This window comes from Budorcas taxicolor, chromosome 15, assembly GCF_023091745.1.
Source record: "Budorcas taxicolor isolate Tak-1 chromosome 15, Takin1.1, whole genome shotgun sequence".
In the NCBI taxonomy this organism is placed as follows: domain Eukaryota; kingdom Metazoa; phylum Chordata; class Mammalia; order Artiodactyla; family Bovidae; genus Budorcas; species Budorcas taxicolor.
The window spans coordinates 9,518,029-9,530,572 of NC_068924.1; positions in this window are offsets into that span (position 1 = coordinate 9,518,029).

The following is a 12,544-nucleotide window of genomic DNA, read 5'->3' on the forward strand; positions in this document are numbered from 1 at the left end:
CCTCTCCATCCTGCCCAAAGAGCTGGAAATGAGCAAAAGTACTGCAAGAGAGAAGCATCACTGGGCCTTAAATAGGGCCTCCTTGTTGTCATCGTCTGCCAGGACTTACAGGGTATCTTCAAGTTTACTGAGAGAATGGGGGTGCGTGGCAGGTGGCTGGCAATGTCACAAAAGGAAGAGAAGGCAGGAAATTCACGGGTCTGAATTTCAAAGTATCTGTGGTGTAAGAGAGAGGCAGAGTGGCTCTTCCAGGCAGGGACAGGAGACAGTCATCCTCCTGAACTGACAGAATCAACACACAACCCCTGAGCTATTACAGGCGTTGATAACTTGGCAACCAAGAATAGAGAGCATGCTGACTGGTAGGGAAAAGACACTCTAACCACAAGCACAGGTCAGACAGTCTAACCACAAGGACAGCAAAAAGACACAGGATTTATGAGCTCTCTTGTGCTCCCAGACACATCTTGGAAAGGAGTGGTGGAAGATGATGCCTCCTGCTTGCAGATGTAATGTTCTACTAGGGAATTCCATGAACTAACTGAGCATTTACTCACATCAAAACTGTGGAAATTAGAGAAGACTGAATTTTATTTAACAAGTATAACTTTTTTTCTTGTTTTCTTTGTTTTGACTTTAGGAATATGGGCTCCAAAGAAACAGAGATCAATTTTAGAAAAACAAACCTAAAATTTTGGCACACTTCACTTATCATGCTTCAATTTCTATCTTTCTACATAAGGTATTACTGATTATGTAAATTATAAGAGCTAAGGAAGAAAAATAAATATATTATGGAAAAGAAAAAGGAGCAGTAAAAGCCATTTCAACTGATACTCTCAAAATACCTTTCTGTGCAGGAGACCATCAATTTAAAGAATAAAATACTTCAGCTGTAATAAGCATCATAAATAGGTAACATTTATTTCCAGACTGCCTTTTCAATACTGGAAGGTCACTCCACAGCTTTTCAGAAAAGCAAGCTCTATGGCAACACAACAGGCTCTTGCAAGATTACTCAGGACTATTGATATTCCTGGATATTCACATAGCTATCATGTACAAATCTGACACACTGAAGAATTCTGAACTTTCTAGTTTCATTTAATGCTGGACATTTAATGTCTCAATCTGTGTTGAACATGGCACATATCCCTCTCTGTTAATGGCATTTGTCCTATCAATGTCATCTGCTTTAGATTTCAATTTCCTAGGCAGGAGTAAAGTCTGTTTGGCAGAGAGTAAAAAGAAATGTTATAACCCTTCAGCACATTCTAATCAGGTTCTAGCTATAGTGGCTATTTAACACTATATTTTTAGATTCAACTTATGCTCCATTGGAGATCTAAGCTTCCCAAGCAGATGCTTGGTCTGTTTGGCAAAGGAATAAAATGTATGGTTGCAATGTTTTGGCATTTATAATCAGATGATAGCCTCCTTAACAGTGAACGCCACATTTTCAAATTTCATTATATATGACTTCACTGAAGAGCCTGGAATGTTGTATTCAATTTGGGGAACTAGTCACAGAGATAAATTCAGGTAAATGGGGACCAAATCAAGGATGATTATGATTTTTTTAAAATTTTCTTGTTTATACTATATTTCATAAAATATTGATCCTTTGGCATTATACATATATATATGTATAATATATATACATATACATATATACATATACATATACATATACATATATATATATATACTTACATACACACACATATATAATATATACTTGTATATACATAAGTCATAGTAGACTGTTTCTGAGTTGCATCTGAGAAAACAAAGGTGTGAGTGCCTGGATGGAATCTGCCATGGAAGAATATGGGTGCTAAGAGAGAGAAATAATTTCATTCTCCTTAAAATAGACCAAAAGCACATATTTTCCATAGATCACATCAACTGTTTTCATGTAGACCCCCTATAAGAGTAGGGCTGCCTGGGGTTGTCTTATAATATTTCAAAGAGATTTGCCAGGGGTAGTGAGTAGAGTTAAGCTAGAGTTAGAGTAGAGTTAAGCTAGTAGTTCAGTAGAGTAAAGAGAAGAGTGGTAGGATCATATTAAGTGCAGGAAGTAAGAAATTGTAAATGACCACCTAGAATAAACACATTTGTCTCTGGGAAGAGAATTGTAGATAAGAGATCTCAAGAATTTGGAAATTGAGTGGAGATCATTGAAATATACTTAAAATACCTCAAATTTGTGTGTTTGCTGCTCAATTGTGTCCAACCCTTAGTGACACATCGACTGTAGCCTGCCAGGCTCCTCTTTCCATGGAATTTTCCAGACAAGAATACTGGAGTGGGTTGCCATTTCCTCCTCTAGGGCATCTTCCCAACCAAGGGATTGAACCCCTGTCTCCTGTGTCTCCTGCACTGCAAGCAGGTTCTTTACCTACTGAGCCATTAGGGAAGCCATATCCCAAATTTACTCACAGATAAAGATTCAGCATTAAATATACATCAGGCACTGAAAACAATAATAGCTCATGACATTACCAGTCAAATAATACCTTTCCTAAACTTCACCTCTCTACCTAATTGCTACTTAAATCTTAAAGGAGATTAAGTTTATTTAATGGACAAAGGAGTTGAAATGCCCAAAATGGAGAAATAGAGGAAAAATAAAAACACCTTTTCATATTATTTATTGGCTTCTCACTTAGAATAAACACTTCCTGGAGAGGAAAGGACTTTGAGCTCTTATATAATACAACATATTTTAGTTGCCTAAATAAGATAGGTGCTTTTTAATCACATAAGAGAATCACTGGGCATTATTTCAGAAACTTCTCTTATATGCCTTCTCAGTAATCTGGTCCAGAGAGAGCCACTGTTCTATTTTTTCTCACTATAGATGCCACGTGTTCATTTGATAACTTACATATACTTACATATACAGAATTGTATGGTTCATACTCCTCTGAGTAAGGTTTGTTTCATAAAGCGTAATGTTTTTGAGATTCACTCACACTGTTTAATAGTCAGTAGCTTATTCCTTTTTACTGTTGAGTAGTATTCTTTCGTATGTATGCAAAATTGCTGAGTCACTTGAGTCATGTCTGACTCTTTGTATGCTATGGACCATAGCCTGGCAGGCTCCTCTGTCCATGAGATTCTCCAGGCAAGAATAGTGGAGCTGGTTGTCATGCCCTCCTCCAGGGATCTTCCCAACCCAGGGGTTGAAGCCACATCCTGCACTGGCAGGCAGGGTCTTTACCACTAGTGCCACCTGGGAAACCCATTCCTTTGTATGCTATGGACCATAGCCTGGCAGGCTCCTCTGTCCATGAGATTCTCCAGGCAACAGAAGCTAAGTCGCTTCAGTCGTGTCCGACTTTGTGCAACCCCATAGATGGCAGCCCACCAGGATCCCCTGTCCCTGGGATTCTTGAAGCAAGAACAGTGGTTTGCCATTTCCTTCTCCATTGCATGAAAGTGAAAAGTGAAAGTGAAGTCACTCAGTCGAGTCTAACTCTTAGCGACCCCATGGACTGTAGTCCACCAGGCTCTTCCATCCATGGGATTTTCCAGGCAAGAGTACAGGAGTGGGGTGCCATTGCCTTCTCTGATTCCTTTGTATAGGAAATCTCAAATTCCTTTGTATAGGAAATCTCAATTTTTTAATTCATTGACCTTTGGTGGACACCAGGACTGTTTCTAGTTTTAGGCTATTATGACTATATCTGATATGAATATTCTTGTACATTTATGTCTGTGGATATATGTTTCATTTGGTTTTTGTAAATACCTAGGAGTAAAATCGCTAGATCATAGGATAAGTTCATATTTATTTTTATAAGAAATTCCAAGAACTTTCTCCAAAGTGATTGAACCGATTTGTTAGGAGTGTGTGTGTGTTAATTTTAGACATTCAGGTGGACATGTGAGTAATATATGGTTCTTTTGTTCTTTTTCTACTTAGTAATTCTTGAACAGTGAAAGTGGATGCTAGGAAAATGAGATCATGTTGATCACACAGGCTGCAATATACTTATAGGTGTTTTATAATATCAAAAAACATGATTACTGTTGGATGAAGTTACTATCAAAATATACAAAATAGACTTTTAAATGGACCTCAACAGTATAATTTTTCAAAAATATTTTTGACATGTATTTATTCTTTCAAACTTCTATTGTTTTCATTCTAACTATGTAAACAGGTAGGCTCTGGGAACATTACGCTTATGTCTATAACTAAAAGAAAATGAAAATTTTGTTCATGTTAGAATAAATACTTTCTAAAATCTAAGACATCAGATGTAGGAAGCTTACTGATTATTCTAGAATATTGGAGTGCAGAATAAAGGTTTATATATTTGCTTTACCATATACTTAACCATTCATCTCTTCCATGATCCATTCATCTACCTTATATACCTGTTCTTAAATGAGATTATTGCAAGTGTTCTAGTTAATTTTATAAAACCCCCTTTAAAAGCATATTCCACATGGAGGGAAACTTCCCAGTCCTCAGCATCTCCAGATGGCTTCAACCAGACCTGCTGCCACTCCAAGTGTTCAATACCCCCAAATGATCTATTACACTATGGTGTATCTAAAATAAATAAAGGTTAAAAGATCATAAAAACAAGACCATATGCCCAAACATGTTTGTTCACCTTGGCAGTGGCAATGTAAAGACTGAATCAGATTATATCCAGCTTTCGAAGAAACTGGATCAAAACTAGGGGGCGGGGAGAAGAATCTGTCATATGAGCCACAGAGCCAAATGATACTTCCCTTAACAGTGGTGGGGAGAGGAACAGCCAATATACCCACATCTCTGAAAGATACTTTCCTTGTCAACCAGAAAAATAAGAAGGCTATAGCTCAACTATGAAAGAATGTTGAAAGATTTAATTTCCTTATGGGTAAATATGTGAAATGTCATTAGAAGAGATTCCCCCTGATCAAGGCATGGCTTTAAAGCTGTCTTCCCAGAAAGCATTTATGATCACCATACCAACTTTAGGCCTCCCTATCATTGTTCACTTTCTGTACAACATTTATCACTTTGCAACAAACATGCAATTTATTCATTTTTTTATTCACTGAAATCACCCACTAGATTATAAGTTTTGTGATGGAAGGAATTTTTGTTGCCTGTTTTCTTACTTGCTTCACTCATTTGTGGCACATAGTGCTTATTACATACCTGTGTATCCATGTATAAAAGAATGGACATGTGAAGACTACTGAGGCAACACTGGGTCATGTTTCAGGAGAAAAATTTATATCAATGCTATGCACACACGAGGGAGTCTTCTAGAGGCAAAAGTAATATACTTGTTACATAAACACTGTCAAACAACAGATGAAGCAGGTTAGGATCATCTGGAACAAGGCAGAGCAAGGTGAACCAGTGGCAAATGGGCATGAAGGCTCATCCAGAAGAGGGACTGAGTAAGAGATAATAGTCAGGGAAACGTCAGAAGAAGTCTTTAACTGAAAGTTTTCCAACAGAAGTTAGCAGCCTTAGATATCTATTGCTTCTTAAATCTAGACTGAAGATCAAACAACTTTTAGGGGGTGCCATTAAAGCACAGAGTCTCACTCAATAGAGCTCTTGAAATAAGATCAACAGTATTAAAACCAAATGGTAGCAGTACAGTGGTCACTATGTTCTAGACCTTACACTTTGAACCACTCATATGTCAAGGACTCTACCTTCTTCAGGAGAATGTTCTAATATATTTTCCGAAGATTAGATTCATAGCTGTGATCCTTTTGTGAATTTACTTAATTTAATTTATTAGAAACCTAAGACATTTTTAATCAAATAAAAAGATGGTTTACTAATGATAATCCAGATATATAAATAAGTCTATTTTTCAACACGTTTTTCTGCTTGTGTTCAAAAATAGAAGCTTAGTACTTTTGCCTCCAATAAACTCCACACCTTGACCATATTCTCCAAATAATCCACATAAGTTATTATAAAAAGCAGAGGGATGCCCTTTTCTGTTAACAAAATTAGACAAGACATGATGGTTATATCATTTAGTTAGAGTTCCACTGTTATAATCAATCCCTATATTACTCAGATCCAAAGACAACTGTGGGTTATATCATGGCAGAATTGGAATTTAGTTATAAGAAACTTCTAATTAATAAATACCAAGTAACTGCTTACCTAGGTTACACATCATCTTAATTTCTTATTTTCACAGCCAAATTAAATTCAAAACAGATCAATTCTGGTTCAGACTCATGAAAGGGAAATTCAACTGTTCACGAATCTAAAAGTCACTCTGACTCTATCGTTTCTCTTCTTATGTAAGAAGAAAATAATTAACTTTAATATAATTATTTGTTTCAATTTAATTATTGCTATTTGGATTTCAGCAAACTCTGGGAGATAGTGGAGGACAGGGGAGCCTGACATGCTGCAGTCCGAGGTGTTGCAAAGAGTCGGACATAACTTAGCAAGTAAACAACAACAACAATTTTTATTCTATATACAGTTTTCATTCAATTAAACTTACAGCTTTTGTTTCTGGTGAGTGAGAAACCTGTCACTGAATTCCATCTGAATCCCTTATCCTGTTTAGAAGTCTGCAACACTACCCAGGCCCCATGTCATTCTTGCACTCCTGATGAGGACAACCTCTTCCCTCTGCTAAAGAAAGACAAACAGTGGGCGTGTTCTTAGATTACATCACTGGTCATAAAACAGGACCATTTCAAAGTCTGAGACATATAGCCTGGAGAATAACTAGAATTAAGATGGAACTTTAACTCGAGAGTCAAGATTATTTTAAAACACAAGGGATAATAATCCAGACATGTGACAAATCAAGCAGGACATGATAACTCCCTGCCTCTCCCATTTGATGTAAGGAATAAATGAGATAATGCATATAAAATGATTAGCACAGTATCTGGGTCATAGCAATCACTCAATGGCCTTTGGCGATATTTAAGGAAAACGTAAAATTTGAATTGTTGCATCTTTACTTCTTCAAAAATTTAACAAAAATGAAATGATAATGAAAGTTATACCAATAAAATTTCTAAATTAATATAAATAATCTTTTACAGCAAAATGAAAATAATAGTATTATTTATTTTAGGAAATGCTGAAGTTTGGGGATATTGTAGAGAATCTTAAAGAGTGAAGTGAGTATAGATATCTGTGATGACACTTGTAAGCTTTTAAATTCAGAGACACTGATTCTAGGACACAGAGATCTATTCAAAATTTACAGGAGTTATTTATTTTCTTTTAATTTGAACAAAACATCCAGTAATGAAGATAAATTCAGGTAATCCTTAGGTAGATATTCATAATATGATATATTGATAATAAATTGTCAATTCACAGAAGTCATAAAGCAGTCTAAGTTTAAAATACACATTGAGGCAAAGTAAAATAATTTAAACATTCAATTAAACAAAAATCTGTTAGACAGTAAATAATTATAAAATGCATGTAAGAACGCAAAATAATTGATTTAGAGATGACATATTTTACTTTATTCTGATCCAATGCCCTGCAAAACACAGATTTGAGTGTATTTTTAGAATGTGGCTAGCTTGTTACACCAAAAACTATCATCAGTTCAGTTCAGTCGCTCAGTCGTGTCCAACTCTTTGCGTCCCCATGAATCGCAGCAAGCCAGGCCTCCCTGTCCATCACCATCTCCCGGAGTTCACTCACACTCACGTCCATCGAGTCCGTGATGCCATCCAGCCATCTCATCCTTGGTCGTCCTCTTCTCCTCCTGCCCCCAGTCCCTTCCAGCATCAGAGTCTTTTCCAATGAGTCAACTCTTCGCATGAGGTGGCCAAAGGACTGGAGCTTCAGCTTTAGTATCATTCCTTCCAAAGAAATCCCAGGGCTGATCTTCAGAATGGACTGGTTGGATCTCCTTGCAGTCCAAGGGACTCTCAAGAGTCTTCTCCAACACCACAGTTCAAATGCATCAATTCTTCGGCACTCAGCCTTCTTCACAGTCCAACTCTCACATCCATACATGACCACAGGAAAAACCATAGCCTTGACTAGACGGATCTTAGTCGGCAAAGTAATGTCTCTGCTTTTGAATATACTATCTAGGTTGGTCATAACTTTACTTCCAAGGAGTAAGAGTCTTTTAATTTCATGGCTGCAGTCACCATCTGCAGTGATTTAGGAGTCCCCCAAAAATAAAGTCTGACACTGTTTCCACTATTTCCCCATCTATTTCCCATGAAGTGATGGGGCCGGATGCCATGATCTTTGTTTTCTGAATGTTGAGCTTTAAGCCAACTTTTTCACTCTCCTCTTTCACTTACATCAAGAGGCTTTTTAGCTCCTCTTCACTTTCTGCCATAAGGGTAGTGTCATCTGCATATCTGAGGTTATTGATATTTCTCCCAGCAATCTTGATTCTAGCTTGTGTTTCTTCCAGTCCAGCATTTCTCATGATGTACTCTGCATAGAAGGTAAATAAGCAGGGTGACAATATACAGCCTTGACATACTCCTTTTCCTATTTGGAACCAGTCTGTTTTTCCATGTCCAGTTCTAACTGTGGCTTCCTGACCTGCATACAGGTTTCTCAAGAGGCAGGTCAGGTGGTCTGGTATTCCCATCTCTTTCAGAATTTTCCACAGTTTATTGTGATCCACAGAGTCAAAGGCTTTGGCATAGTCAATAAAGCAGAAATAGATGTTTTTCTGGAACTCTCTTGCTTTTTCCATGATCCAGCGGATGTTGGCAATTTGATCTCTGGTTCCTCTACCTTTTCTAAAACCAGCTTGAACATCAGGGAGTTCACGGTTCACGTATTGCTGAAGTCTGGCTTGGAGAATTTTGAGCATTACTTTACTAGCATGTGAGATGAGTGCAGTTGTGCGGTAGTTTGAGCATTCTTTGGCATTGCCTTCCTTTGGAATTGGAATGAAAACTGACCTTTTCTAGTCCTGTTGGCCACTGCTGAGTTTTCCAAACTTGCTGGCTGTTCACGAGTTTGAGTGCAGCACTTTCTCAGCATCATCTTTCAGGATTTGAAACAGCTCCACTGGAATTCCATCACCTCCACTAGCTTTGTTCATAGTGATGCTTTCTAAGGCCCACTTCACTTCACATTCCAAGATGTCTGGCTCTAGATTAGTGATCACATCATCATGATTATCTGGGTCGTGAAGATCTTTTTTGTACAGTTCTTCTAACTATCATAGCATCCATATTTTATAAAGCTATAAAACTTATAAAAGTAGAGATATCAGCTTGAATTACTCAACAATTTCCAATATTATGACTCATCCACATGTATCCCTGATGATAAATATAAAATAATTTACCCAGAAAGACTGATAACATCATTAACAATATACCAATTTTATCATTATGTTCATTAAAAGCAAAGGAGGACATTTTCTTTGGAGAAATTTGGCTTCTAAACCATCCTGACATCTTAAATAAGAGCCATACCAACACTGAATAATCCAGTCTCCAAAATATCCAAGATGCTAGGGAAGCAATAAAATTATTCACTATCATTTGCTCTTTAAATTTCATCTTCATTTGTAGTGCATTAGTGACTGAAAAAAGTATACATATATATGTGTGTGTGTGTATATATATATATATATATATATATAAAATTTCAACTAAATGTGTGAAAGATTGAGGGCAGGAACAGAAGGGTGCAACAGAGTATGAGATGGTTGGACGCCATCACCGACTCAATGGACTTGTGTTTGAGCAAACTCCTGGAGATACCTTTTTTTTTCATTTTTAAATGACATTTTGACATTTTTTATGTCGGTGTGTCTGTCGCAGATCATGAGCTCTAAGCTCTAAGCTTTTAAGGTCTTGGATATAAATGTTCTTATTACTCTATAACTAGTTTTTAAATTTTTTGCTCTTATCATTTGTTTTGTCCCATTAGATGTATTTTCTTCACTTTCATTTTTCAGAATGAAAGGTGAACTAAAATTTTCATATATACTTTTTTCAAAAGACATTTTTTTTTCAATTTAATGGAGATCATCAGTAGTATGAAGACCCAGAGGAAAATTTGCAAAAAGTTAAATAATATTAAATACAATTTTTTTTCAAAACAGTTTTATGAGAATGACTTTTGATATCTTTACACAAGACCTGAAATAATCTAGGGACCACATTTTTGTTGTTGTTACTGTTTTTGTTAACCAAGGACCTGGTGGAAAAAGTGAAAGTCCCCCACCTTTTTTGTTTTTTTTTCCAAAACACATTTTGTAAAGGTTTTTATACACTTCCCTTATAAAATTTAACAAGTTATAGAGTTACTGGGCTTCACTGGTGTCTCAGATGGTAAAGAAACTACCTGTAATGAAGGAGACACAGGAGATGTTGGTTCAATCCCTGGGTGGGGAAAGATCCCCTGCAGAAGGGCAGGGCCATCCACTCCAGTATTCTTGCCTGGAGAATCTCATGGACAGAAGAGCCTGGAGGGCTATAGTCCATAAGATCTCAAAGAGTCAGACACCACTGAAGCCATGAGCACACATAGAATTATTATTGGAGAAAGTCTTACTTGAAAAGCTCTTAGAAAGCATGAGACTGCACAGCTTTCCTGTGCTCCACTCCAAGCTTACTTATGCACTTTGAAGGTAAGGGTATGAGTTCTCTGAATACACTTAAGTATTTTTTTAATTAATTACAAAAGAGTTATATTTGAAAAGTCTGCAAAATAAATTTATCAGGGATTATCTCTATAAAAGAAACTTGTTTATATGAAACAAATTTTTGTGTTGCTCTTATAAGCCAAAATATGACAATTCTTTTTGATGAATGATGAATCATTATGGCTTTTTCTATTTGAAGAATATGAGATAATTAGATAATCTTTATAAGTTTTTTGTCCTGTATACAGTTTGAATTATACAGAGTTTGAAATCATAATAATAGATAGATGTATGGATGGAGGGAAGGAAGGAAGGAAAATAAAAAGATAGAGATAGGAATAATAATACAGTTTTTGGATTATATTAAAGCTCTGTGGAAAGCAAATCACTAAATTTTAAAACAGGCATTTGAATCTTCTTTAACTCACAAAATCAAGTACATTTATACTGTTGGCAGTGACTTTGGATATCATATCATTTTCCAAGTGTAGGGTATTTCTTAATGAAGCATTCGGTGACATACTTATTAAAATGTCAGAAGCTTTTCATCAGAAATATCTTTAAAAAAATTTTTTTTGTTGTTGCTAGTGGCCTGTTCTTTGGAAGGAAGAATATCTGTATTAGTCTCTGCAGTGTCTGTCTGTAGGAGCATCTGTGCTATCTGTACTAGTCTCTTTCACCTCTTTCACACGTTATTCCTTTTTTTTTTTTTTTAATTGACGGATAATTCCTTTACAGAATTTTGTTCTTTTCTGTCAAACCTCAACATGAATCAGACATAGGTATACATATATCCCCTCCCTTTTGAAGCTCCCTCCTATCTCCCTCCCCATTCCACCCTCTAGGTTGATACAGAGACACTTTTGAATTTCCTGAGCCATACAGCAAATTTCCATTGGCTATCTATTTTACATATAGTAATGTATGTTTCCATGTTACTCTTTCCATACATCTCACCCTCTCCTCCCTTCTTCCCATGTCCACAGGGCAGCAATGGAGAAACAGACATAGACTTACATTATTCCTTTTAAACAGCAAAGAAAATGCAAACTGTCTCTATGTCTCTTTTTCTCCAGCTCATGTATCTTCTTTATTTCCCAGGTGCTGATGATTCATCATCCTTTGTTAACTTTTCACCCATCCACCTCCAGGTTTTTAATGCCTCTCAACCAGATGGACTCTGACCAGGCTGGAGCAGAGTGACGCCAAAGCAGCCTCCACTTGTGACACAATTTCCCATGATCATTTTTAGTAGCCGTTTTTTCAATACTATTGAACTATAGCACTCTAACTCTCCCTTTTGGAGAAGGAAATGGCAACCAACTCCAGTGTTCTTGCCTGGAGAATGCCAGGGACAGGGAAGCCTGGTGGGCTGCAGTCTGTGGGGTCGCACAGAGTCGGACACAACTGAAGCAACTTAGCAGCAGCAGCAGCAGCAGCAGCAACAACTCTCCTTTTTCATTTCATTTTGTCTTTTATATTTTTTTAATATCTCTTAGGTTTTTTTCTGTTGACAAAAGGCCCTATTGAAGAGATTTTCTATGCAGACTTTTACTAAGATCATTGATATCTCTGCTAAAAGAAAAACATAAAACCACTTGGTTCTGATTTATTTTATGCAAATATCCACCATACTCCTAAAAGTAAAAATAAATAATAACTCATTTAATTTCAGACATTAAAATATAGCTATTTCTTAAATGATATGAAAAGGATACAATTTGAAACTTCATAAAAGTGTATTTTCAAGGGATAGCACAAATTTTAGATTACAGGTAAAAAACCTCAGTATTTAACTGTTTATCATTATAACTTGGATTCAACTCTTCTCTCACCTGCTTCCCCAACATAGGTGTCTCTGAACATAGTTATAAGACATAGTCTGTGGAAGTCTAAAAGTCAAATTACACTCAGTAGATAGTACTTTTTCAAGTATT